Raw genomic sequence first — 27742 nt, 5'->3', positions numbered from 1 at the left:
ATGTACATATATGTACATACATATGTACATATGTATATATGTCAGTCTCCATCTCCCAATTCATCCCACCCCACCCCTTTCCCCCTTGGTATCCATACGTTTGTCTCTATGTCTGTGTCTCTATTTCTGCTTTGTAAATAAGATCGTCTATACCAATTTTTTTCAGATTCCACATACATGCATTAATATCCGGTATCTGTTTTTCTCTTTCTGACTTACTTAATGTAAGGCCAGACACTATAAAACTCTTAAAGGAAAACATAGGCAGAACACTCTTTGACATAAATTGCAGCAAGATCTTTTTTGACTCACCTCCTAGAGTAATGAGAATAAAAACAAAAATAAATGAATGGGACCTACTTAAACTTAAGAGCTTTTGCACAGCAAAGGAAAACATAAGCACTCTGTACTTTTACGACACTTTTTCTTTATCACAATCATACTCAGCTACCTGGAGGAATATGTTTTACTCCTTGTTATGGGTTGAACCCATTTAAAAAGAAGAGAGAGAGATGCTGAAGTCCTAAACCCTTATACCTTATTTGGTGACATTATTTGAAAACAGGGTCTTTGCTGGTGTTACCAGATTAAGATTAGATCGTTAGGGTGAGTCTTAATCCAATATGACTGGTGTCCTTATAAGAAGAGGAAAACGCTGTGTGAAGACACAGATGGGAAGAATGCCATGTGATGACAGAGGCAGAAATTGGAGTGACGTAGCTGCAAGCCAAGGAACACCTACAATTGAGGACCCCCACCAGCAGCCAGAGGGGGAAAGAAGGGATTTTTCCCTCCACGCTTCAGAGGAGCGTGGCCCTGCTGCCACCTTGATTCTGGGCTTCTAAGTTTCCAGAGCTGTGCAATGATACATTTTTGTTATTTTAAGCCACCCAGTTTGTGGTACTTTTGTAATGGCAACCCTCGGAAATGCATACACTCTTTTACTCTAAGTTTCTGGAAAGGAAGGTCTATATTTTCTTCATTTGCTGCATTCTCACTGTACTCATAGTGATTAAAATATAGAGAGGAGTGCAGTACACATTTGTTCCGTGAATGAATGACTCATACTTGGTTTCTAGTTAACTAAAACCTTCAGGTCTTTTTTTCTCAAAGACATCAACATAGACTGGTCTTCTTGATTCCCTTTTATTTCATTGATTATTTTCAAACCTAAATTCCGAATTTTAAGTTTCGTATTATTTGAGATTACGCGTAACGTAAATGCATACATCAGTCTATTAAGCATCTTGCCTATCTTTATGTCACTGCGAATTTAACAAGAATGACTTCTACCTTAATCCAAGTAAATGATAAAAACATGACAGGGCAAAGGACAGAGCACCATGGCATGCCACCAAGAATGTCCCTCCAAGCTGGTATCGACCCATTAATCAACACTCTAAGTATATCGTGCAAACAACTAGAGATCCACATTTCTCTCCTGCTTATCCCAAGGTTATCACAACACATGGTATTAAATGCTTTGCCGAAATGCTAATTGTTATGTTTAAACTTTTGAATTCCACCATTCTGATAACCACGTAACAAAGAGGGTACGCAGTTTGTTAGGCATAACTGTTCTTTATGAACTCACGATGCCTTTTGGGGACTGGTCACTTCTTCTCCAAACCACACCACACAGTCCTAGAATTTTTCTGGTGAACTGTATCCAGCCCCCTGATCTGTGGTTTCCAGGATCTACATTGGCCTCCATTTTGAAAACAAGGGTTACTGTCTCTTTCTTGCTGCTCCCTTTCTTGTACTTCAGGGCACCTCCAAGATGACAGATGGTCCCGCTACACTCATATCTACAAATTATTTTAATATTGCAAGATGTAATTCATCCAGGCCTGAAATTGTGAGATAGTTTAAAGCAGCTGCATTCTCTCACCAATTTGGGCCTCAGCTTCCCTTTCAGTTATGTGTTCCATCCTTCTGGTCAGAGAGCCACCCTTCTCCTAAATACAAGAGCAGCTCTGCTTTCCCTCAGTCATCTACTGCTACCACTCTAAGGTCGCCCTTATTTCTCCTTCCTGATTAAATATTTCATAAAGATTCAACTCAAACATTCCTTTGCTCCTTTAAATAGATTCATACTTTATTCTTCCACCTTTGAAGTCTGAGTCCCTCAAATGAATTCCTGTGACAGCCACAATGAACCTTTCTGGTGTGTGCCCTTCTCATTCCTCACTCTGGGCATTCACTATCTGATTCGGATTTTGATTATACAGTCGTCCCTCGGGGGGGATTGCTTCCAGGACCGGCCGTGGTTACCCAAATCCACTGACGCGCAAGCCCCATAATCAGCCCTACGTATTCACAGGTTCCCTATTTGCGGGTTCCGCATCCGCAGACACAGAGGGCCAGCTCTATTTGTCTTTTCTTCTTTCCAAACATTATTACATACAGTCCATGAAATTATATCCGCATTTTCTCTGAGTATTTAAAAGTCTAACTTTTAAAAATCTAGAGTACGTAGACTGAGTCTGCCAGACGGCCGTTAGGGAACATTCTAAGGTTTAAACAAATAATTTCCTTGTCACCAAGAGACAAACATTTTGTGAATATCTCCAAAAAGTAGAGCTTGTGCAAATTCCGTGAACTGCCTAAGCTACTACTTGGCCTCCCTATTTCATTTATCTTTGGTCAACAAAGACCAAGTTTGTTTAAGAATCTTTCACAGGAAGGTTTCAATGAATCCCGCCTGCGGGAAGGTCGTTGTTTGCAAGCAGCAAAACAACGTTTCATCATCTATGGCCCTCACACCATCCAGTTGCTTAATGTACTCTGAGCGCAAGCTCACAGGCACCCAGCCACGAACAGAGGTGTAGAAGACAGGATTCTACCGTGGTCATTTGAAGGTAAGCAGCTCACTGTCGAATTAAAACTCTGGCAAACAAACCCTCCTGGATTATCACTTGTGCCTCCCTCAGGACTTGCCTGCAGTTCTCCAAACCCGTATCTGTGTAGTGTCCTGTTTCTAGGACAGCTTTCTGGGAGTGTAAAGACAATTTATCGAGGAATCAGAAGAAAATGCGACAAATACTAACAATTACAACTTTGATTTTTGGCCACTTTCTTGCTTCATATTCCAGAGCTTACTTACTTGGTTTTCGAAAAGACTTCTAAATACTTCCTTTTTCTTCAAATAGAGAAATACTTATAAGCAAAATGTTATCTCTAATGGGGCAGACTAAGGGTCCAGCACATTTAGGACACCCAGTGAAGGATATTATTCAACTTGAAAAGTCAAGGCAAACTCCTCTGGTGGGCTGAAAGGATAATAACACAACTGTAGCCAAAATATGGGGAAAATACATAGAAACATGGTTCCACACTGCATTACAACTTTATCTAGGTGCAGGGATAGAGTCTAGTTCTGAGTCATCTTTGACTCTTGCCCCAATCAATAATTTTTGGTAATTTCTCCATTTCCAAAAGTTAAAGTGCTATCACTGTGCACAGCTGAGGAGGCACAGGGCAACTAACCATGTGTGCTAAGAACTTGTTTCTAGTGGCATATTGCGCCTCTGTATTTTTCCCTGCTGCAAACAAACTAGAAAAAGTAAGTCAGGACTAGATGTGAACGTCACAACTATGTACATAAATGCATAAACACTTTAGCCAATTATGGTACTCATTCCTGAAGCAGGGATTGAAGGGAGAAGGGGCAGACAAAATGCTTTTCATTTGCCTCTTTTCAATGGCAATAACCACAAAACAACAACTAGGATCCCCCCCCTTCCAGGCATCAAATAGAAACTTGAGATTATTTTGCCCTCATGTAAAATTAAACACTTTAAAAATTCTAATGAGATCAAGTGTAATGATAATATTACCATCCACACTCATTTGATCCTATAGCTAAGTGACAAAAGCAGACTCCTAAAAACCACCCAGAGGGAAGACCTTGGGGTTTTAGAGGCAGGTGGACCAGTGTTTACTTCTTAGCCCTCATCTCCTCTCTGGGAAAATGAAGATATTCTCCTAAGATGGTTTTGAGGATCAAATGAGATAATGCATGTGAAGGGCCCACTACAGAGCAGGCACTCACTCAGTGGATGGCAGAGGCTGTTGTTAAGTTATTATTATAATATAAATGAAGGACCCAAAGACATGTGTTTGACATTCATGTCTTGGAACACCAAAAAGAGTCCGTTTATAAAAGCCATTTACTTTTATTTTAAAATATTTGTAGGTACACAGAAATTAGGATTTAGAATGAAACTGATTGCCAATCCAGTGCTCTAGATTTAAAGGAGAAAACTGAGGCCCAAGGACTTTTTCTGGGCACACAGATAGCTAAGGAGACTGGCTCAGGCTCCCCCATTCCACCCTACCTCTTGGGTAGGACAAAGGGAGTTAAAGTAGCCCAGCTCAGTAGCAGTTTTATGCACCTAATCAAATAGTCTCCTAGCTTATTTGTATATATAAATGCAAAACAGACCCTGGTTTTCCAAAGGAAAACCCACCCTGTTTACGTCTTCAGGGTTCTCACAGATTAAATTCAACGTAATATGTGTTCACAATCAAAAATTCCCCAATACATGCAATAAAATAAACCACTACTTTTTTTTGGGCGGGGGGGGTGGTTCAAACAACAGAAATTGATTTTTTCACAATTGTGAGACTAGAATTCCAAGAGCAAAGTGCCAGCAGGTTTAAACCACTACTTTTAATAGTCAGTGAAAACAGCCAACAGATTGAACCCCCCTAAGTCTTCAGACACTAGAAATACCAGACAAGCATATGGAATAACTATGCAGAAGAAGTTTGAAAAATTAAAAGATTAAATTTTTAAAATGAATCAAAACAAGAGACCACCAAAATAAAAAGGCAGATTTTTGAAAGAATTAAATAAAACTTACATAAATAAAAATATAATGGTAGAAATTAAAAACTCAGCATATGAGTTAAACAGCATATTAGAGAGAGAAAGAATTAGCAAAAGAGAGAATTCATGAACTAAAATGCAAGGCAATAATTACATGTAAGTTGTAGATCATAAATTCTAAGTTTTTTGTATTATTAGGGAAGAGATCTGGGAGACTTTTTAAAAGTATGCATGGTAAAATTTCATATGGTCTACACTAAAAGAACAGAAATAGAGTGCATATCATCTAAATAAGTAGAGGAAATAAACGGAATAACAAATAAAAATCCCCCAAATGCAAGAAATAATAAAAAATATAAAACATACATAAAACATAAATTAAGATGATAGAAACATGTCTAAAAGATCAAGAATTTATAGTAAATATGATTGACTAATTTTACAGTTAAAAGTCAAAGAGTATCAGATTGGATTTTTAAAATTCCAGTAATACGTGTTATCACAGAGCTACATCAAATCAAAAGAACCTGGAAATGTTGAAAGTAGACAGAGAAAGAACAACCATGCAAGTGCCAATAATAAATAGAGACAGAAAAAACAAGCAAATAAATACTAGTAAAAAAGAAAGCCAACGTAGTTATATTAACATAAGATACAATAAACATTAAGACTAAAAGCCTTATTAGGGCCATTACACAATGTGAATAGATTCAATTGACGAGGGAGAAATTATTTTGAATTTGTATACACTAATAAAATAGCCTCAAAATACATGAAGCAAAAAGGGAGAGAACTATAGAGAGAAACTGAAAAATGCACACCTTTGGTAGGAGATTTCAACTTACCTCCCTCAATTATTGACGTTAGATATACAAAAAAAATGATCATTACTACAAATGATTTGAACATCACAATTAATTTGACTTAATTCACATATAAACTGTAATCAGAATGTGCTAAGTGTCAGCCACTGTTCTAGGCACCGGAGAAAGAGCCATGAACACACCACAGTCCTTACCCTGATGGAAAGCACAACTGAGATGGGAAGACAATAAAAAATACAGGAAGAAATGGAGGGTACTCGTACACACAGAACACTCCATCTCACAAGCAGAGAATCCACACTCTTCTCAACTCCATAAGAAACATATATAAAAACTCATATAACTTAGACCCTAAATTAATCTCAACAAATTTCAAAGAAAACCAAATCATACAAGTCTGACCACAATGCGGATTGGTCAGTTAAATCAATCACAAAGCCATTTCAAAACCAAAGCTTATGAAATTTAACAGTATCCTGAAGAAATTTAGAATGAAACTTTATAGCTTTCATAGAACTACAGGTTTAGAACAATCTTCCAACTATCAAATGTCCCATTTTTATGCAAAAGAACTACATATAAGCTACTCTAGTATAATTGGACTGAATTTTAAAATATCTTCATCCCAGAACTTATCAGTTCCTTCTAGGTTTTATTCTGTTTTTATAACACTCTTCACCATTAAAAAAAAAAAAAGAAAAACTATCCTATGTTGGAATTTTAAATCTCTTTTGCCTGTCTTCATTTCTACTTCTACTACCACAAAGTCCCTGTATTCATTATGATTTAGGTTCAGCTGGCACTGACAGAAAACCCCAGATAACAATGGTTTGGACCGGAAGCTCATTTCACTGTTGTGTATAGTAGCTCTACAGGCTGACTGCCTGGGCCCCATTGGATCAAGGGCACAAGCTGCTTCTAGCTTGTTCCCCTGGCATCCTTGCTATACAGCACTCACCTCATGGTCTAAAGGCGATCATCAAACTCCAGCCGCCACATCTGCCTTCTAGTCAGTGAGAAGTAGGAAGTGGGAAGTGTCCCAGTCAGCTTGGGCTGCACACCAAAAATACCATAGACTGGATGGCTTACACAACTAACATTTCTTTCTCACAGTCTGGAGCCTGGGAGGTCTAAGATCAAGGTGCCTGCAGATTCAGTGTCTGCGGAGGGATTCCAGCCTTCTGGTTCATCCATGGCCATCTTCTTGCCCTCATATGGCAGAAGGGACAAGGGAACTCTCTGGAAACTCTTCTATAAGGGCATCAATCCCATTTATAAAGGTTCCATCTGCATGACCTCATCACCTTCCAAAGGCCCACTTCCTAATACCATCACCTTGGGGGTTAGGTTCTCAACATATGAATTTTGGTGGGGGGCACAAACACTCTGTCCATAGCAGAAGGGGTGAAGAGAGAACCCTTTTTTAAAGGATACTTCCTAGAAGTCACAGAGGTCACTTTTCCTTACTTGATATTAGCTAGAATTAGTCCCACACCACAGAATGCTTCAAGAGAAGCTGAGAACATAGTCTTTATTTCAGGTGTTCATGTATGGGTCCATGTATGGGAAGTAGATGTTGAGGACAAACATCTGAGAAAATGTGATAAGATATAGGAAGAATCCTGCCCAGTCCTCTCAGCCAGCTACCAGGGTGGTCAAATGAGTACACAGTACACTTGGGTCCCAGGCCACGTGCTCAGCCCTGCTTCTCTGTGGCCAGTAAGGTTTTTAGTCTCTTAGGCCCCAAGTGTATCCTGGATCATTTTCCTCCCCTTGCCTAAGAGGTTGTGTTGCTGCAGCCATGATAGTCTTTAAGGCACAGTCTCAATGATATTCTGAGGCTTCAGTTAAAAGAAATTCCAAATACAGTTTCCTAAGCATGGCCACTGGGTCCTATCTCCCTAAAGAAGTTGCCTGACAGAAAATTTTAAAGTGGGAAATGAAAGCATTAAGAAACTTGCCCTCACGTTCAGGTTTGATTTCTCCCTTTCATAACTGGCTACATGCTAGCAGTGCATCATTCTGGGCAGGGACACAAGTAAAAAGCTAGGCTTTCTTCAAGGCTTCTCCTCAAGTGTTCCTCCTTAGCACCCTATGCTAATGAGAGACATGCTGCCAGAAAGCCAAAAAGAGGCCACTTCTTCCTATTGGCACCACCTCTGGGCTGGGTGTTGCCATGGCTGTCTTCACAGCGAGCAAGGTCTGACCCAGGATTCCAGAAACACTGGATGGATGGCAATTCCGTGTGGGTCAGACAGCAGAATTCCCTCGGTGTAAGTTCTTAACCAAGAAGGTTACCCAAACTAACAGGATGGAAACAATGTGCCTAGAATTAAACATCAAGAAACTATCGGCATCCTGCCAAGTTAATCTGATATAAATTATTCCAGTCCTACACCATCCCTTTCCCATCAGTCACAAAGAACAAACACAGGCCATTTACAAGCTCTTTTGTGTGTGGGAAAAACACAAAGCATGCCAAATGTTGCCTAAATTCTAAGGGGATTTCTCTGCACTTTTTCTGAAGTGTAAACATATCTTTGACCTCCCTCTATCAAAATATACAATTTCATCTTTGGAATATATTTTTCCTAGAAGGCAAGTACTGTAAAAGCTCAAGGAGTACAAAAAAGATGAATAGGGGAAAAAATGTAGTCACCTGGCATATATTAGCCTAATCAATAATGTCAACAAACCAGCGAGAGTAAATATCATTATGGTACTATGTGTTTTCTTTCAAAATCAAACTGTATCTGAAAAACACCAAGCCTGAAATAGGTTTACAGAAGATCATTTCAGTAACACGCATTTTGGCTCAAGGTTAAAAATTTAAGTAACCTTAAGGCAGGTAACAGAATTGATTTGCTTTTAAGATACAAATAGCAGTTCTTTGGTCACAAATCAATAATGGAGTATAAAATAAACTAACACCCTACTCTACTAAAAAATATATTCTCTTTTTTTGAAGACTTGGAATTTGCAAATATGAAAACACTGACACTGCTGCCCATGGGGACTTCATTGTTTGTGTGTGTGTGTGTGTGTGTGTGTGTGTGCGGGGGCAGGGGAACTTCTAATATGCCCAGTTACCCTGGTTAAAACTTCCTGTGAACACCCTTCTTATTGCTGTAACCTCAGTTCATCCATGGTCCTCACTTCACAGGAGCTCAGTTATTCCTTGTGGCAATTCAGACTCCTCACTGCCAACCGAATGGCACACTCATTACCTCATTACCCAAAGTCTGAACTGAGCCAGTCTGTGCCTCCGGCCTTCTCTTCCTTAGGATTAAATCAGTCAATGCAAGTAAAGTGCTTAAAACAATGCCTGGCACATAGTAGGTACTCCATAAACATTAGCTATTACTATTATTCCTCTTCTCTTCCCCTTCCCTTCCCCTCCCTCCAATTCCCTTACATTCCACCTTACTTTGGTCAAAGAGAAGCATGTGCTCTTTTGCCAACAGGTCTCATACTTTTCAGGGTCCTTTGCTCACACTGTTTCCCCATCAAGAATGTCTTTTAAACCTCAATCTCTATTTGTAGATACCTCTTTACTCCTTTTTCAAGATCCTTTTCAAATCCTACCTTCTCCATGAAACTTCCGCATGATCCCTCAAACAGAACCCACATCTCTGGATGGCATTCATCACCTATGCCCTGGACTGGAGCATCACATATATTTGGCTTATCACCCCGTCCCCAATACATATCTATCTGATAAAACTGCAAGGCAGAAACTTTGTTCTATGTGTCATCATATAACCCCTTTGGAAATAACCACACACCCTTGAACTGAAAAAGACGCTAAAATATGTTTAATTTTTTGAGGTGAAAGTAATTTTTGTGTTGAAAAAGTACTGGCCTTTTTACTTAAAGAACTAAAGGATATATGTGTGTGTGTGTGTGTGTGTGTGTGTGTGTATGTATTATCTATTAGAGCCAAAAATACATTCTCATAAATCCCTAAGCTTGATATGACTCGGCTTTGAAATATATTTTGATGGAATGTATGCCACAAGAAGAAACTTTCTACTACTGATGATTCTTTGCTAAAACACATTTACTATTTTTTACACAAAATGTGTTTAACATTTGAAACATATTTGTCATTTATCATAGTCTCAGAATGTCCCAAATTCTAAAATCAGTGCCAAATAGCATTCAAAACTAGATATACTACAGCTTTAATATATGTGCTTCACTAGAATAATCAATAATAATTTCTTCTTATAGAAAACTCTTCTTTTCCCCTATTCACTGTTGGAGAATAAGATGTTTCAATCTATCAAATGCTCTGCTGGTAGACAGTGACGATGGATCCATTACCAAGGTTCATAGAAGAAGCAGGGTGCTCTTCCTGGATCAGTCTAGAAGGCCTTATGGAGAAGAGGGAGAAGAGAATATTTTAAGCAATCAGAAAGAGTCAGCTTGGCAAAGTGTGAACGCTGGTTTTAGGAACCTGGCCACCCCTATTCAGAAGACCTGAGAAACTCACATCTTCTTTATATAAGTGACCTTTGAATGAATGAAGGGGACAAGATGGAGCTGCAGAGGGAAAAGTAAGAGAAACAGTGTGAAGGGTATGAAGCAGAGATGAGAAATCCACAAGGCAATCGGAAACAAGCACCTACATAGAAGGTGGCTCCAGAGGCAAAAGAGCCCATAACTCCACGTCCTCCATGGAGGCTGGCCTGGGGACACAGAGCTGGAGGAAACAGGATTCAGAGACAGGCAACTGGGAATTATCCAGGGAAGGAAAAACGCAGCAAGAATAAAAAAGAAGAGCGAGACTTTCTTAAAGATATTTCTTTAAGATATTGCTTAAAGACAATTTGACCATCAATTTAAAACTTAAGAGTTCTGGGAATTCTGAAATGAGATATGTTCATAAAATATACCCAGATAAACTGACACCACTAAGACTTTTTCTTTTGCTGCTACTACTGAGAGCTAACGTTTATCAAAACACGCTAGGTTTTAGGAGGTAGGCTAAGCGCATTACATACATTAACCCAACTAAATTACCCAACAACCCAATTGGGTACTAGCCTACACATGAGAAAACCAAAGCTTAGAGAGGTGAAGTATTAGCTAGTATGGATCAAAGTCAGGACACAAAATCAAGTCTGACTCACCACAGTAAGATATGATACTGGCATTGACCTTGTGGAAGCAATGGAATGAAGTCTCACAATGTTTCTATTTTGTTACAGTCACTGAAGGTTTTTACTGGTTTGTGCCACCTAAAGATACAAGCATGAAGTGTGTCTTTCAGAGTTCAGCGTTCCCATGATGAACCCTGGACCAAGGAGACAGCGCTTGGACGAGCAAAGCGCTCACCACCACGTCCTGCAAGTGAAGCACAGGCACTTCTTTGCCAATAAATAGTCCGGTTATGAAGTACAGATTCTAAACTGAGATGAAATACTATCCAAAGCATGCCTTAAGGAAAGAAACTTGTCGCCACAGCTTGGTTCAAAGCCAATGTTAGCTAACAATTACATCATGTAGCTCAAGATAGCTTGCTGAAGAGAAACTCAGAACCAACGGAGCTGCAGGGTACTGTTCCTTTAGTTTTGGATATGGTGGGGGGAAAAAGGAAAGAAAGAAAAAAGTTATAAATACTTGAGACTATCCTCTGGGGAGAAAAAAACTGAAAGGATTCCATTCATAAGCAAGGCCATTTACCACAGGCTTAGGGATATGAAAATAAAAAGTAATCATTGGGGTCATTCATTGCTCTTGTATTATGTTCTGGGCACTTGATATACATTATATATCCTCACACACCTCAGAGGAAATGTTGTCCAATCCTCAGTTGACAAAACTGAGGCTCAAAGATGTTAGGGAACTTGCTCAAAATCACAGACCTAGATTTGAACCCAAGGTCTGTGTAGCTTCAAAGTCCATGCCCTTTCCTCTATGCCACATAACCATTTCAGCACAAAGAAATGCAGAATTCTAGCTGTTCCCAGGCTCCTGGCAGCCCATCTAAGACCCAGCTGATGATGAAAGGCATCACCCAGATACCAAAAATATATTCGGCAGACTTTGGAATTTTAAAACCTCATCTCCAACAGAGTCTAACCTTCCAAACTCATGAACCACTATTACCTTAAGATTGAAAGTATAATAGTTATTAAAATATAAGCAATGGAGGGACTTCCCTGGTGGCGCAGTGGTTGAGAGTCCGCCTGCCGATGCAGGGGACACGGGTTCGTGCCCCGGTCCGGGAAGATCCCACATGCCGCGGAGCGGCTGGGCCCGTGAGCCATGGCTGCTGTGCCTGTGCGTCCGGAGCCTGTGCTCTGCAACAGGAGAGGCCACAGCAGTGAGAGGCCGGCGTACCGCAAAAAACAAACAAACAAACAAAAAAAAAATATATATATATATAGGCAATGGGGAAAAATTTTTAAGGACCAATTAATTAACTAGATAAGTATCATAACTGATGTCTGTATTAAAAATTCTAATATATATTAAAACTCATTTCTTCTAGCTACAAAAATTTCAAAGAATTTCATAAAAGAAGGCTTCCTGCAATAAAAAACTGAAGACTTTTACTACTTTTACAAAAACATATACCATTTTCTGAAACACTGTATTCATTTTACAATTTATCTAGTTCATTCCTTATCCATCTCTTGGGTTCTCAAATATCTCGTATTCTTAGTCCTCCCCACATGTCTGAATTCAGAACATACCCCAGAACAAATAAAGTCTTGGGCCCAGCAAATCACATCTTACATGCTTTCATTTTGCTTAGATTTTATTTCAAATGGCTTCTGATAATATCAGAGACCTTTCTCTTCTATTACCAAAAGTTTTTCTGTGGCCTCATTTTGTGCCCGGAAATAAATTGGTATAATTCAATAGAAGTCAGCATTATTCTCTCAATCCACAGGAGGAATCTGTTTGAAGGGATGAAAGGGGGGAAATGAGCAGAGATATTATATTTTTTAATACATTATTTTAAGTTTTCATATAGAATTCCCATCTTAATTTTTTTTTTTTTTTTTGGTTGTACCAGGTCTTAGTTGTGGCAGGCGGGCTCCTCAGTTGTGGCATGGGAACTCTTAGTCGTGGCATGCATGTGGGATCTAGTTCCCTCACCAGGGATAGAACCCGGGCTCCCTGCACTGGGAGCGCAGAGTCTTATCCACTGTGCCGCCAGGGAAGTCCCCCATCTTAACTTCTTAAGAGCACAGAACCCGCTATTCCAATTCTTCAGTCCCCTGTTTCAAACTCCTCTTGGGTGTTGCTGCGGGGGAAGGGGTCTGAGCCCTGTTGGAAACCCTCCGAATGTAAGCTTCATGAGGGCAAGAACTTCGTTTGACTGCTTTGTTTACTGGTATATCCCAAATACCTAGAGAATGTCTGGCACATAGCAGCCACTCAAATATCTCCTGCATGGATGGATGCTTGGCTGTAGCTGCCGTCTTTTTCTTAAATGCTGACCAAGTATGTCCAGTAAAGAGTGACCAGGGTAGGGTGAGGGGTCTGGAAGCCATGTCATGACTTGAAGGCAATTAAAGACAATTCAGGTGTTCAGGTACGATAAGCAGGGAGGCAGCTGGGCCCCAGAGAGGGAACCCTGCTCTGAGTCTAGCCAATTAGCTCTGAGAGTTACCGGCCATGTGTCTGGGCAAGTCACTGGACTCTCAGTCTTCCCATCTTGGAAAGAGATGTTACAGAAGTGATATAAGGGTTAAGTGAACAAGAAAAGTGCTGGGCAAAGAGCTTTAGAAAGATAAGTTGCTCATATTTCTACATTTTGCTTCTTTTCACTCTTGGGGTGCGGAAAGCCTTAGAGAAGAGATGATAGCTTTCTTTAAATATGTGAATGGCAATGTGTAAGAAGACAATGACTCCATACTATACTAGAAGATAAAACTACAAAAAAAAGGATATAATATAAAAAAGAGTAAGACACTGACCCAGTACAATGCATCACACCCTAATAAAGAGTGTTCCTGTCCATTAGAAGCTGCCTTCCAAGAAAGGTGTCAGATTTCTGTCATTTTAAAGAGAGGACAGGTGATTCAGAATGATTCAGAAATGTGAGGAACCAGGTCTAGTTAAAAGGGTATTAGCTAAATTATCTGCCAGCTCAGGTTCTGTGATTTAATGATACAACTTTTTTGTGGCTGATAAACTAAGTTTGTCATGATTCTCTGCAGACATAAACCAATAGTCAGAGAACAGGTAGTTCGTTCACACCAAAGTCCATATTGCCAAAACCCTCCCACCCCACTCAACATCCTCATCTTCCCAAAAAAGTGATAATCACGTGAGTTCACGGTGACTAGAAAATTTTAAAAACCCACAAGGTATGTCCTCATGATACTGATGACTTGGAAAAATGTCAAGGGGTATTACACCATTACATATCCCCTATTCAGATCAAATAGATATTGATTTGGTAAACCTTTCTCAAGTTTAAAGGTTCACCTTATGCAACAAGCCTATTTTAGTATTCGCAACTGTAATTCCTCTGTCTCTCCCCTTCCCCAAGTACCCCTGTATGGAATATTTAACTCTGAGTAGCGGGTAATAAAAACCTCTACCAATGTACCTACCTATCACACATAAAACAATCTTCTACAAGACCAGAAAAGAAAAGCTCTATCACTCACCCACATAGCCTAGAAAATCACAATATTAAATGCTGGGAATATTCAGATCACACACAAACAGGAGATTTTACCTTTCTCATTTCAGCAAAATTTATCAGTCTCCACTGCCTTTGTCCTCACTACTGTATGCTTCCAAGACCTAAGGAAGTTGTGATTCATAATTTGAAAAAGTAGAATCTGTTTGGAGATGAGGCTTTAGTTGACCATTTTTACAAGAGAACATTTTTGGCTGAATGAAAGGATAATGAAGCTAGCCTACAAGACAAATACGAGCTCTAAGAAGCAGGGAGAGGACATTCTGCCAAGATTGAATTTTGCTTCCACTCAGAGTATCCTTAAGAGAATAGGGAAATCCGGAAAACCTGAAAATTGATGGGAGTCAACTCCCATCAATAGCTACTATATGGATATTTCCCAACCTCTTTCTTTCTATGTGTCTTTTTAAGAAAGGAAAATAGATTTGGAATTGCTTCATTTGCCAGTGTGTTCTGACATATTTAAAGGGATCTAGGATACAAATATGGGTTTTCTGGGCTGCAGTCTCATTCCACAATGTGACATTCTCACAATGTCAGGAACTCTGCTTGGTTCTGTGTAAATCTTTTATCAGTCACTCTTCCCAACTCCCAGTGTATGTTTTTGGGACACATGGTATTTTCAAATGGATTGCTCTCTGGTTCACAGTTCCCAACCATTCCTTACTATTTTGCACTAACCTGTTTCACTCATTTGTATCACATGCCTGTACCCAGGGAATTGGGATCAAATCAACGGGAGACTCTGTGAGGTAAAGGAAGCCTCATGAATGTGCTCAGCTACTTTGCTCCCAAGCAATCCTGTAAGGGCAGAGCATGTACTCTTGCAGGGAAGAATAAAGATTATTACGTGCCTTTGATATTTACATGCTGTTTGTGGGTTGAGGGAAGCCCAGGATTTTCCTTTTTGACCTACACTGTTTCATAGACGTTTGGGGGATTAAGAAATTAAGGACAAAATGCTGATTGTTTTCTTCAGTTATAGATAGTCTCAACATTTTGTTTTTAAATATGAAAATATTATTATTTATGATACTAGTTAGGAAATTTTGACTCTCCTGCAGCTATGTCTGCACATGTACAATCTCCAGCTCACTCTTACATAGTACACATGCCTATGAGGAATGGTTGGGCATGGTTCTGCTTAAAATGAAATGTATAGGCTTCTTCTGAGCCTAGAATCTCATGATTTATTAAACTAGCAATGCATATATTATGCCTTTAAAGACATGGAAAATCCAATTCAGAAAATAATTGCAGTAGAAGTTCTGTTGACAAGAATACTAGAGAAACATTACTTTCTCTGCCTTAAAACATTATTCTAGGGCTTCAGTGGTGGCGCAGTGGTAGAGAGTCTGCCTGCCGATGCAGGGGACATGGGTTCGTGTCCCGGTCCGGGAAGATCCCACATGCCGTGAAGCGGCTGGGCCCGTGAGCCATGGCCGCTGAGCCTGCACGTCTGGAGCCTGTGCTCTGCAACGGGAGAGGCCACAACAGTGAGAGGCCCGTGTACCACAAAAAACAAACAAACAAATATTATTCTACATACATCATTTTGGGGAGGGCAAAAAAATAAAGATTTTTGCATTCTTTTTTCCCCTTTTATTTCACTCAACAGAAATTATATTTAGTTCAATAAAATGAGCACCTTTCTTCCAATTCTTGAAAACAGTCTGAATTCTGATTCATGCATACAAAATTAGAAGTGAAATTATATAGCTCCACTTTACTGATTTCTCTGGTCTAATATGTAATGAATTAAAATTGTATGTGATGAAGTAAAGCCCCATTCCTAAAACAAAAGACTCTTGAACTTTCAATTACCATTGGTACCAACTACTAAGCTGCTACCTGCACTCCTCACTAGTCAAGTTACCTCCACTTCGGTAATACCATCCTGCCCACCTTAGGCCACCATCATGTACACACTTCCCACCACACACAAGCACCGACCAACAACTACGAACAGGCCGGTGATGGTGAATCAACAGAAAGTCAAATATTGGATTGCAACTCTACTAAATTCTTTCAAAATTGGGATTAGCAAAATGATGTGGGTTCTTGAAACTTTAAGGCTTAAAATCCTTATAAAAATTAATTTACTACCAGTTCTAGTAGTTCAATGAGATAAACAGTTCCTTATGCTTTCAAAGTCACTGGAACAATTTTTTTGCAAGCAGCTCATGGAACATATCCAGCATTAGCAATGCAGTTAAGAATAGAAAAATACTTTAATTCACCAGAATAACTTTTAAAATGATAATACTAGGCTGTTTGTCCTTCACATTTCTTTCTTACGCTGTAGCAAAAAAGATCAGAATAATGTAAATACGCTATTCATTATTCAGAAAGTTCATGTGATCCATTTCAGTGAGATAAAATGCACCATCAACAGAAATTTTATGCAAAGTCTGTTCTTTTTTTGTTTGGTTCACTGAACTAAGTGCAAACCATCTGTTAGCTATGATAATCAGAAAAAGCAAAAATTCAAACAGGTTTTTTTTGAAAGATAGCACAACAGCACTCCAAACAGAACTTGTTTAAAAGCACCACTTACGAGGTATAAGTCCTAATGACTTTAGATGGCTTAGAATCCATGTGTGAAGTTTTTTTATTTTTAGGTTAAGATTACATTTTTCCATTTTGGGGGCTAAAATATGCTATTTAATAAAAACTGTTCACATCACGAGCTTGTCGCTATTACTAAAATGTCTTATTCAAATATGTTAATTTCCAAGACATTTTAAAATGAAAAACTTTCAAGTTAAAATTGTCTTTTGAGCCCCACTTATAAAATTCCTACCACCTAAGTAGTGTATTATAGTGATTAGGATTTGCTTTTACACAAACGGAATGGCCTGGAATAAATCAGCGCTTTTGCTAAGTCAAAAAGCTTGAAATCACGTCTTCACTCTGCTCCTAACTGTCCTGACCTCAGATGAGTTACAACTCTTAAGATCTCACTTTCTTAACTGTTAAAAGAGAGCTCTAAAATGTCATTCTCAGGAGCCTACTTCCCTTCCAAACCTGCCTAGCACCGTGCTTGGTACACTTAGAGCCAAGAACTCAGTAACTGTCCATGACCACGGGGGCTGGAGGTGAAAGCTTCCAAACTTCAGAAACTGCCCACAAGACAGCTTTCGGTGTATTGTTAAGTTTAGGGAATGGAATACAAAACCTGCCGGCACGACAGCGTGTCACCATCCTTACAATGGTAGAACCAAACTTCCAGGATGCAGTGCCTTATTCATGTACTATCATCTAATGAAAAAATGATTTTCTTTTAAAGGTGGAATTCTAAGTTTCAGAAGAGTTTACAACAGGCATGTTTTCGAAGCTCTAGTACTACAAATTTTATCAACACCCGCTATTGTTTCTCCATGGCCTGTAAATGCGCTTTGTGCTATTTTCTTGATGAATACTGCACACAGATCCGACTCCACCTACACAACCACCATGTCACAAATGTAATGCATGTAAGAGAGGGCCTTTTTGCAACAAAACCTTACAGATCTTAATCACTTACAAAACAAGTTTGGCAATGGATAAGAATTTCAGTAGAGAAACCAACTTAAAAATTCTTCACTCTGCTTTGCTATTAGTCATTAGGCATGCTATTAAACAAACATGACAAGTAAAAGGAAAAGCTTTCAGTTAGTTATTTTATTTTTTTGCAGTATGCGGGCCTCTCACTGTTGTGGCCTCTCCCGTTGTGGAGCACAGGCTCAGCGGCCATGGCTCACGGGCCCAGCCACTCCGCGGCATGTGGGATCTTCCCGGACCAGGGCACGAACCCGTGTCCCCTGCATAGGCAGGCGGACTCCCAACCACTGCGCCACCAGGGAAGCCCTCAGTTAGTTATTTTATACTTTGAAAACTGACAAGGCTCTGCGGTGATGCTTACGTCTTTATTATGACCTCTTTAGTTCTATTAAACTATAAGTTTATTACATTTCAGAGATTTCTACAAGAAGATCCATGTCAGACTGACATTGAGCCATAAGGTTGGATTTCTAATGTCACTCGAAAGATATTCCAATTTTAGATAAGAAAAGAGAGCACTGATTATTCTTATCCATTCTTTCTTTTTCTTCCCATTTGTGTATATATTATACATACTCAATGATCTCAGTTTAACTTAGAATCAAATTTATTTCCTGGTCCACAGGTAGACATAGACATCTGTGAATCTCAGAATTCGGAGGAAAGAATTCTGAGAATTTTGGAGGAATTTGATGCTGGTGACAATTAAAGTCCAAAGTATCCCTTCAAGGCCAGGGAACTGCTTCCACCATGGCACAAACGGGAATGGTCATCACTGCGTTATTGTCTGGGCTCTTTAACTCGGAGCACCCCACTGCCCCACCCGCCTCTGAGCCCATCCTCAGCTTGTCCTCGGAGGCCACAAGCAATGTTATAACAAGGGGAAAGGACATATGACCGGGACGGCCCCATCCTGCCCCAAAGTGTTCTCTCCTAAGACAGTTTTCCCACGGGTTGAAATGGCTTCTGAGTTGCAGGGTTCTTTCTTATTCTGGGTTCCAGAGACCCTAGGTGTCCACTGGTTGGAATTCAGGGATTCTTGAACTCCCATGGGGTGGGGGCACTTTACATGCATACGTGTGATTCTTCTTTCTTCTACTGAAGTATAGACATTATTAGAATCAAAAGAATTTGACATCTTTGATATCTTTGTATATCAAAGAATTCTAAGTACTACAGGAGTTATACCAAAGAACTGTAAGTGCCATTAGTTCAAATACAGTTGATCAAAACTGTATGAAACTTGTCATGAAGCCTTTCATTAGAAAAGACATATGTCAATGTAATCTTTTCTTTTTCAACCTGAATCTCTTTAGTTCTCCCACCTGATTCACTTGTCCAGTCTTTTAGGAGGTACACAGTTACATTTCAGAGACTGCTTAAACAGCATGGACCTCATGTTGTAAACATTAATATGATTCTACGAAAAAGAATATGACCTTGAATTTCTGCTCCAAATGTGTCTATGTAAATTCATAGTATAGGTTAAAAAGCCAAAGAGAGGAAACTATTCACTCTGAACACCATGAAGCTCCATAGAGACTAAAGTGGGAGCCCCACCGGCCTCTCTCATTCACCTCTTCAGACACATGCTCACACGGCACGGAGCTGGTGTTCAATACTTACTCCAAGCACTGAGACGCACTAAAAACTCAGCAGTGCCCTTTAATTTCAAAGGGATGAAAAAACTGAACTCTCAGTAAGTTTTACACTTGGATGAAGGTTGTTAGTCCTTCTGTCAACTCCTTCCTGAAAGTCCAGATCGCTGCAAAATGTCAAAAACTAAAAGCTGAAACAGCAATCTCACTTCGCCTGATTAATCATGGTCAATTTGACTTCGTTTTCTAGCATGGGCTGCCTTGGAACAAAGGTAAATTCCTAATGTCGCCGAAACACTCCAGAATGTTATTAAGCCCTTAGGATGGAGTGTCAAAGCTCACCCCAAGCTCCTTCTAAGTCTCACGAAAATATCTCCCAAACAATTGCTCAGATTACAACGGAATTAAATAAACCACTTAAATCTTTGTGTTGGGTTGAAATACAAGTATAAAATTGCGTTGTTTAATATGATAATTAAGGCACATAAAAAATCTATACAGAGTAGGCTGAATTTTTTTGGACATAGGCTTTTCCCAGAGGAATTCATGTCCAAGTTGATTCAAACTACAAGGAAGTTTTCATTTGGATTTTTATCAGGACAAGCACCTAAGCAAATTGCAAATATCCTGTGTACTATGAGCCCCATTGAAAAATAATAAGTATCCTTTGCTTCAAGATACCAGGAATGGGGCTTCCCTGGTGGCGCAGTGGTTGAGAGTCCACCTGCCGATGCAGGGGACACGGATTCGTGCCCCGGTCTGGGAAGATCCCACGTGCCGCGGAGCGGCTGGGCCCGTGAGCCATGGCCACTGCGCCTGCGCATCCGCAGCCTGTGCTCCGCAACGGGAGAGGCCACAGCAGTGAGAGGCCCGCGTACCGCAAAAAAAAAAAAAAAAAAAAAAAAGATACCAGGAATGTTATGGAAGTGAATATAAAGGAATTTTAGGAGGAAAAAAAATCACTGTCTAAAGAAAGCTGTCCTTCTGAACGAAAGGAAAATTTCATTCAGTACAGATGTTCTCTACTTGAAGGAAAAACACAAAGGAGACATTTGTGAAATTTTTATTTACTAATTTATTTAGGGGAAATTTAAAATTTTATTTATTCATATATCATTTTAAAATCATAATACAGTGAATATCCACCCACCACCCAACCCAAGAATCTAAAATGGGTAATATTTATTGGCCATACATGAGCCAATAATGGCATGACAAAGTGTACTGCAAACAAAGAACTATGATTAAAGGAATTCTGAGCATCTGAGGTCCATTAAACAAAAACCCTATGAAGTGATTTTTACCTAGTAGAAATGGATTCACCCCAGGAGTCCTTTAAATAAAGATTTGCCTATTACACTGAGAATGTAAATCAATTCCCTGTTCCCCCCACACACATCAACCTCTTGGGAACAATTATCAGATTTTTTTTTTAAAAGGTACATTCACAAGAGCCTGAAACCTGGAAGGTGAAGCAGTGGTACCCAGTTGCATGTCTTCATTAAAAACCCTCCTTGTACAATAGAAGAGCTATGTTGAATATGACAGTAAATATATTTTTGGTTATATAATTTATTTTAGAACATTTTTTTCTTCTTCTAGGTCAATGGTAGGAACTGAACCGAATGTGTTTCCTTCTAACAAAAGAACTTTCCCCTCTCTAACAAGTAACAGAAAAGTATCTCTTCAGCAACCAGCATTTTTTTTATCAGTCCTTTGTCCATTCTAAACTGAAAGCCAAGACTGGAACCAACACTAAACTGTAGCTGGGGACTGCTTTCCTGGATTTCAGAGGGACTCCTGCAGGAGAAGCAAAAGTGGGAGGGATGGCTGAAGACCTCTTACGATTTTTATATTCCTGACAAGGCCCCTTATGGGTTTTAAACTCACTAAGTTTGTATAAATGCACTAAACTTAACCAACATAACACTCAACTGTCAGAGTGAGAAGTTAAGATAATCTCATGTTCTTAATTTGACTGCACTTTTGGAATGACTTTATTCTTCAAATTTTCCACCTAAAATATAATCTCCTAATGTGTTTTAACTTTCCTCTAAGACCTTTCAAAATAGTTTGAATTCTCAGTTAAACATCATAATTTTCTTGAGTGTCAGGGTAATAAATGACAGACAGTTCTGCCAAATGATTAATAAGTATTATTGCCCCTTCCAAAATGCAAATTTTTGTGAATAAATGCTCAGCCAGAACTCAAGTCTAAGTGACCCAAGTTTCACCAAAGAGCAACTGGAGGAGGAAGAGTGATAGTGGTTTTAACAGCAATAATAGTAACTGTAATGGTGATGACAATAGTACCTTAAATTGATGGAGCATTTAGTCTATGTCAGGAACACAACACACATTATAAAAAAGAGAAGTTTAGGGCTTCCCTGGTGGCGCAGTGGTTGGGAGTCCGCCTGCCGATGCAGGGGACACGGGTTCGTGCCCCGGTTCGGGAAGATCCCACATGCCGCGGAGCGGCTGGGCCCGTGAGCCATGGCCGCTGAGCCTGCGCATCCGGAGCCTGTGCTCTGCAACGGGAGAGGCCACAGCAGTGAGAGGCCCGTGTACCGCAAAAAAAAAAAAGTTTAGAACAGACTGTTACTTCTCCTTCTGATGCCTTCAGCTTTGTGTATGGCTCAATCAAATGGCAGCTTTATCATTCTCTTCCTACTGTGTGTGTACTCGTTAACTCCTTCACTGGTGGTCAAAGCCCACAGAGACGAAGTCATTGATTTATTCTTCGCTTCTCTACAGACTCTCGATCTGGGCTGTATATAACACATATTCATCCAAAATCGATTAGCTAACCTCCGATCATGGAAGACTCCAAATGGATCATCTCCTAGGATATTCTTAGAATCAAAGTCATATTTCCTATTCCAAGGAAATCCCAATGTACCAAAACAGTATTTCAGTAATTTGTTTGTACATACAATTGCTAAAAACTATGATTTTGCATGCTAGTTTCACAAAAATCAAATTCAGCTGTTTCCACCAAATGGATGCATTTTTTTTTTTTTTTAAGAAACCAGCAGGATGAATGGGGGCTGGTGAGGGAGAAAATCCAAAGGATACAGATACTTTGGAAAAATACAATTTGCATGTGATACAGAGATGACTTCCCACCCCACCACTCAAATATATTTCAAATTCTAGAGATTTTAGTGTGATTTTTTTAAAGTAGAAATTGAATTGCATTCTGAAAAATCTTCCCTGAGTTCACATTGAGGAAGTAAACAAATAAGGCTAAACATGCAAAGAGAACCAATTTTTTCCTTACGGTTCAATATATAATGACTGTTAATTCCACTAGTGACTATCACCATTATCATCATTTACCAGATGACAGCTGGATATCCAGAGCCAAGTGAAGAAAAGACCCTAGCCCGTCAACTTTTATCTTCTAATTATGATAAGTTACCAACTCAGATAACATCTCCCTGCCCACAAAGGAGTAGAATGAATAAAAAGTGAGCTTGAAGGTTTATGTTAAACTTGACTTTTTGAAAAGACAAGCATCTGTTTTTAAATGGAAAGATCCATTAAAATCAAAAAAAAAGATGGACAACAGTAGAAGCATAAAATGAGAGCATCTTAATTACAGTATTGTTCAGCATCCCTGGCAACATCAAGCTCTATCCACGGTGATCACTAGGTCTCCACTGGAAGGAAGTGGGCTTTGATGGCATAAACAGCATTGTATTAGGTATGACTGTATGAAGACTTAAAAGCCTTTGATGAAACCAGAGTGGGCGAAGGAAAGAAAAGAATTTTCCCCACAACTGTGGGAAAAACTAGCAAAAATCAACAAGGAACATAAAAATTCTTTGTTGTGTATTGTTCATAAAATATTCCAAAAATGAATATAACATAGTCAGGGCTTTTTTTTTTTTAAAACTCCTAGAAGAAAGGTTATGAAATGTTCTTATCTCATCCACCTCACTGCCGAATCCCAGATGATACAAGTTCTGAACAGAGGCGCTAGTTAGTATGCAGTACTAGAATAGGTGTGAACGTATGGGTTTTATTTTTGTATTTTTTATTTTATTTTTGTAGTGGGATAAGGAGAAGGCATAAAATTAAATACATGACATTTGCAGTACTAAGTCATCACATAGGACACCCAGCTGATGTTTCAATCTTGGATGTAAGAAACTTCAAGATTTTCAACAAACCTTTCACGTTCGTACACACCCAGAAAAACCGAGAACCACAGACTTTTCCGAGGAGAGATATTGGAAGTAAAAGTCTAAGTATGAACAGAAGAGATGTGACCCACATATTCAAATCCAGACTTTTAAACAAAAACCACATTAACTCAAATCTTAAGTCAACACTAATTGTACTTACCAATGAGAAGGTTAACAATGGCAGCAGAGGCCATTCTCAGAAACATTTAAGGTTTAAAAGAGTCCATGAGCACTTGAAAAATAATAGCATACTGCTTGTTTCCACAGATTAATATATAACAGTTATTTTTACTAAATTGGACAAAAAAAATTTGTAGGTAAATCATGCTCTGATTATCTTAACTCAGCTAGTTAGAGCCTGATCAACTAGTTAGAGTCTGGTGGAAATGAACCCCCAGTTGTTGCTTTGGTTTTGTCCATAGCATCTACAACATTTCCACAGACACCACTTCTTAGAAAATAGCCAGAAATGCAATGAAAGGAAAATATAAGAGTCAGGACAAATTTGTTACTACCAGTAAAACAGAAATGTCAAAGCACATGTGCTTTTGATGATGGAATAGAAAGTAACATCATCTTCATATTTCAGAGAATGTGTTCCTTGTTTGCTTCCTGGTGTAGAGAGTACTGAAGTCATCTGTTTATAGGTGTCGTTACTTTACATAAAATTACAACAAAATAAATAACTGCTCCTAAAATCCATCAATGGAGGGTTTCCAGAATATAAAAATAATTGTAGAATCTCTCCAAAATTGGAGCTGCACACTACTTTTCAATGTCTAATGCTGAGTACAGAGCAGGAACTCAGTACTTTCCAATGAAGGAATATACCTTTGAAGACAGACATACACCCTTTCTTAAAGTATTAAAATCAGTGGCGTTCACTCAACAATAAGGAGCACATGTTATGTGCCAGACATTGTGTTAGGCTGTAGAATGAAAAGCTATTAAAACAGAAAACAATGAAAAGAACAATATCATTATTTTTTTTTCTTATCCAGGCTATATTTACATGGTTTTGAATATTCAGATAAAGGTGTAGGAATAAGTTAACCACTTAAGTCCTCAAAATCATTTAGACAAGAGGTATCATGTAACTGAAATCTTAGTTAACTGAGTTTTTCAGTGTTCAGTTGGGTGACAAAACATCCAAATGGGCACATGTTACTAAGTATGCGAATATTCAGAAATATTCTCAACTGAAAATGTTGCTTTTGTTCTAAATGTCTGACATGCAGTAAGTAGTCTACGAGAAGCCAGTCCATGAAATCAATGTGTTCGTATCCTGTTTGGGGAAATAATAAAACAAATAGCAACCTACCGGTATCTTCAAGGTTCTGTTTTGAAAGTTGGTCACTGAAGGGCATCAAAATAAAACAAGCAGATGGCTCTGAACACTTAAAAAATACATACATGTATAGAGAGACAGATATGGATATATGGAGCAGCAAGCAAATATAACAAAACAGAAGGGAAGACAGAAACTAAGCTAAATAGAGAAGTCACAAAGAAAAACTATGAGGGAGAGTCCATTTGAAAAAGTAGGGCCGAAAAAGAGAAGAAATGGCCACAGACAAGTGCTCCATGTCTGGCCAGAAGAGCCAGGAGAGCCAATGATAAATTACGCAAGGCAGCCTGAGAAGAGAACAAGGTAGGCCACCTAGAAAGGAGACTAGGCACCTCCACTCTGAGAAGGTGGGCAGGTTTGCAGTAGAAAGCAAGAAACATGAACTTTAAAATCCTTCGGACACATATGTCCCAATGACAAAAACATATGAGCGTACAAGACGAAAAACTCCAGAGTATTTTCAGACTTTTAAAACTCCAACAGGTACCATGTCTTCCCTTCCAGCCTCTAAATCCAGGGATAATGATTAGAGACTTTGGAATCAAAAGGGCTTTAGTAACAGGTTAAGCTAAACGAGGCCAAGGATTCTGCGAATTGAATCCTTGCAGATACCATGCAGAGTTTTACTCTGGTTTCCAAGGCCACGGCACACCCAAAAAGACTAAGTAAGGTAAATGACATTCCCCTAATCAAGGCACAGTGCAGAAACCAAATGAGGGGCAAGGGAGGAAACCTGAAAACTCCTAATAAATAATGTGGCTTCCAGAGTCATCCGGAGTAGCTAACTAGCAGCTTTTCAGGGAGAAATAAAAATGCGTATGTTCTATTTCACTGAGAAATCATTCCATGTCCAGCTTTAGTGAGATTAAAAGAAAAAAAGGATTTAATATTACAAAAAGGAAAAAGCAACCATAAACATATAATTAGCATATTCTTACCCTGTACATCTTCTAGAAGAAAATCACAAGCACAAATGTTTGCAATTTCCTGAGGAAATAATTATTATTAATGCTGAGGGGGAAGAGAAGTGACAGAGGTTCTAAAGACTGCCTAGGGCAAGAGTAAGAAAGCATCAAGTGGGAAGCCACAGACACACTGACTTCGTATCTCGAGTCCCGCCGGGATTCAGATAGCTCTACTTGAATAAAATCTGACGATATCCCCTAGTTAAAAGGATGAGTGTTTCTGTAGAAACGACTAGATAAATCTTATCCCCAGTCTAAAAACTGCTTTTTTAGGCAGTTCTACATAAATATTTGAGAGTTTGAATATTTGAACATTTTTACTCCTGAAATCTGGGTACTGTTTGCACTTCAAAAGACTTATATAACTCTGTGAGCAGATTTCTTTTCAATATCTTTAAGATACAATCTCTGAAAATGTTAGTCCTTGGATTGGATATACGCATACCCAGAACTTGCAAAGCTCTCCGGAGGAACGGGTACTCTGGGGTTGACCGGCAGAGTTCCTAAACGTCAAGAATGGTATTTGGAGTTCAAGGTTGAAGGCGGCATGAAATAGGCTTAAAAGGGTATAGCCCATCTCAAAAGGGTTTAAAACTGCACCCCATTACTTAAAAAATACCCCAAACAGACAGCACGACGAGCCATTTTACCTGTCCTACCAGTCCCGGGCAGGTCAGGGTGTGAAAAGACTTCCAGAGCTCCGAGCGGTGTCCTATATGTAACCCAAGAGCCTCAAGCGAGCGGCAGGCGACTTCGGGGACCCGCCAGTGCGTAGGGCGGGGTGGGGAGGCCCGGCCGGTCCTCCCGCACGAGGGTGCCCAGGGCCCCTCGGGACCAGGGCGGCCAAAGGGAACCGCGGCGTCGCCGTGCCAGGCCGCCTACCGGCCCCCACGACCCGCACGGCGGCCGCGGATCCCGACGCCCTGGGGGCCGCACGGGGCGAGGCGAAGCCCGGAGCGCGGCCCCGGGACTCTCCGTCTCCGAGGGGCCGGAGCGCGGCCTCCGGGCAGCTGCGCGCAGCTGGACGCGGCCCCGGGCGCCTCCGCCCCAGCCCTATCCCTCCGGCTCGGCGCCCAGGCCGCCCCTCGCCTGCGGCCCCTCCGCGCCGCCCGACCCTCGGCAACTTACTGGGGCAGCGCGAGGGCCGCGACGAGGGGCCGGGGATGGGCGAGCGGCAGGAGAGTGTCGGGGCTCGCGGCTCGGGGAGGCTGCTAGAGCGGCCGCCGCCTCGCTGGTCCGCGCCGAGACTAGCGCCGGGGCCGCCGCGCTGCAGAAGGCGGGCTGGGCAGGTGGGCGCAGCTTGTGTAGCCGCGCCGGGGGCGGGGCCTGGCCGGGGGGCACCGCCTCCCCCTCCCCCCTTCCTCCCCCTCCAGCCCCCGCGCTCGCCGACAGCCCACCGGAGCCCGCCTCCCGCCCCGACAGTCCAGGCCACGCTGCCAGCCCTCGGGGTAGGAGGGTCGGGCTGCAGCGCCGCGGAGTCTGTCTACGGCCCGGTGCACTTGGCCGTGCGCTCGGCCAGGGCTAGGCCCGTGGGCGCCGGCGGGCGGGGAGGCCGAGCTCTGCCGGGCGGCGAATTCTTGCTTTCCCTGGAGGTCCCAGCCTCAGGCGCATCTCCGAGGCTGCTTCTAAGTAGAGTTCCTCTAAGTGGGATTTTTGTCCCCGATTTATTTTTTATTCTGAGAAGAATTTGCAAGTAAGAAAGTAATGATAATAAAATATGTCAAGGACCGTAATAAATAGAACCCAGATGGGCGTGCTTTGTCAAATAG

At 40.5% G+C, this 27742-nt stretch overlaps 1 protein-coding gene across 4 annotated transcripts in view; it reads right to left on the bottom strand.

Annotated features, from left to right (window-relative positions):
- The window catches only part of SLC7A2 (solute carrier family 7 member 2), a 71124-nt gene extending 43911 nt beyond the window's left edge, over positions 1–27213 (bottom strand). For 3 of the 4 annotated variants that reach the window (XR_003794140.1, XM_029226222.1, XM_029226224.1), the window contains exon 1: positions 27102–27213. The gene's annotated coding sequence lies outside the window, so the exon portion shown is untranslated. Of the gene's footprint in view, positions 1–26623; positions 26834–27101 lie in introns of those variants that run through there. The other variant, XM_029226223.1, reaches the window with a different exon arrangement.
- Positions 27214–27742: the final 529 nt, after the last annotated feature.

Source organism: Monodon monoceros, unplaced genomic scaffold, assembly GCF_005190385.1.
Source record: "Monodon monoceros isolate NGI ecotype Baffin Bay Population unplaced genomic scaffold, NGI_Narwhal_1 Super_Scaffold_17, whole genome shotgun sequence".
NCBI classification, from domain to species: Eukaryota; Metazoa; Chordata; class Mammalia; order Artiodactyla; family Monodontidae; genus Monodon; species Monodon monoceros.
This window is presented reverse-complemented; position numbering and strand designations above follow the sequence as displayed.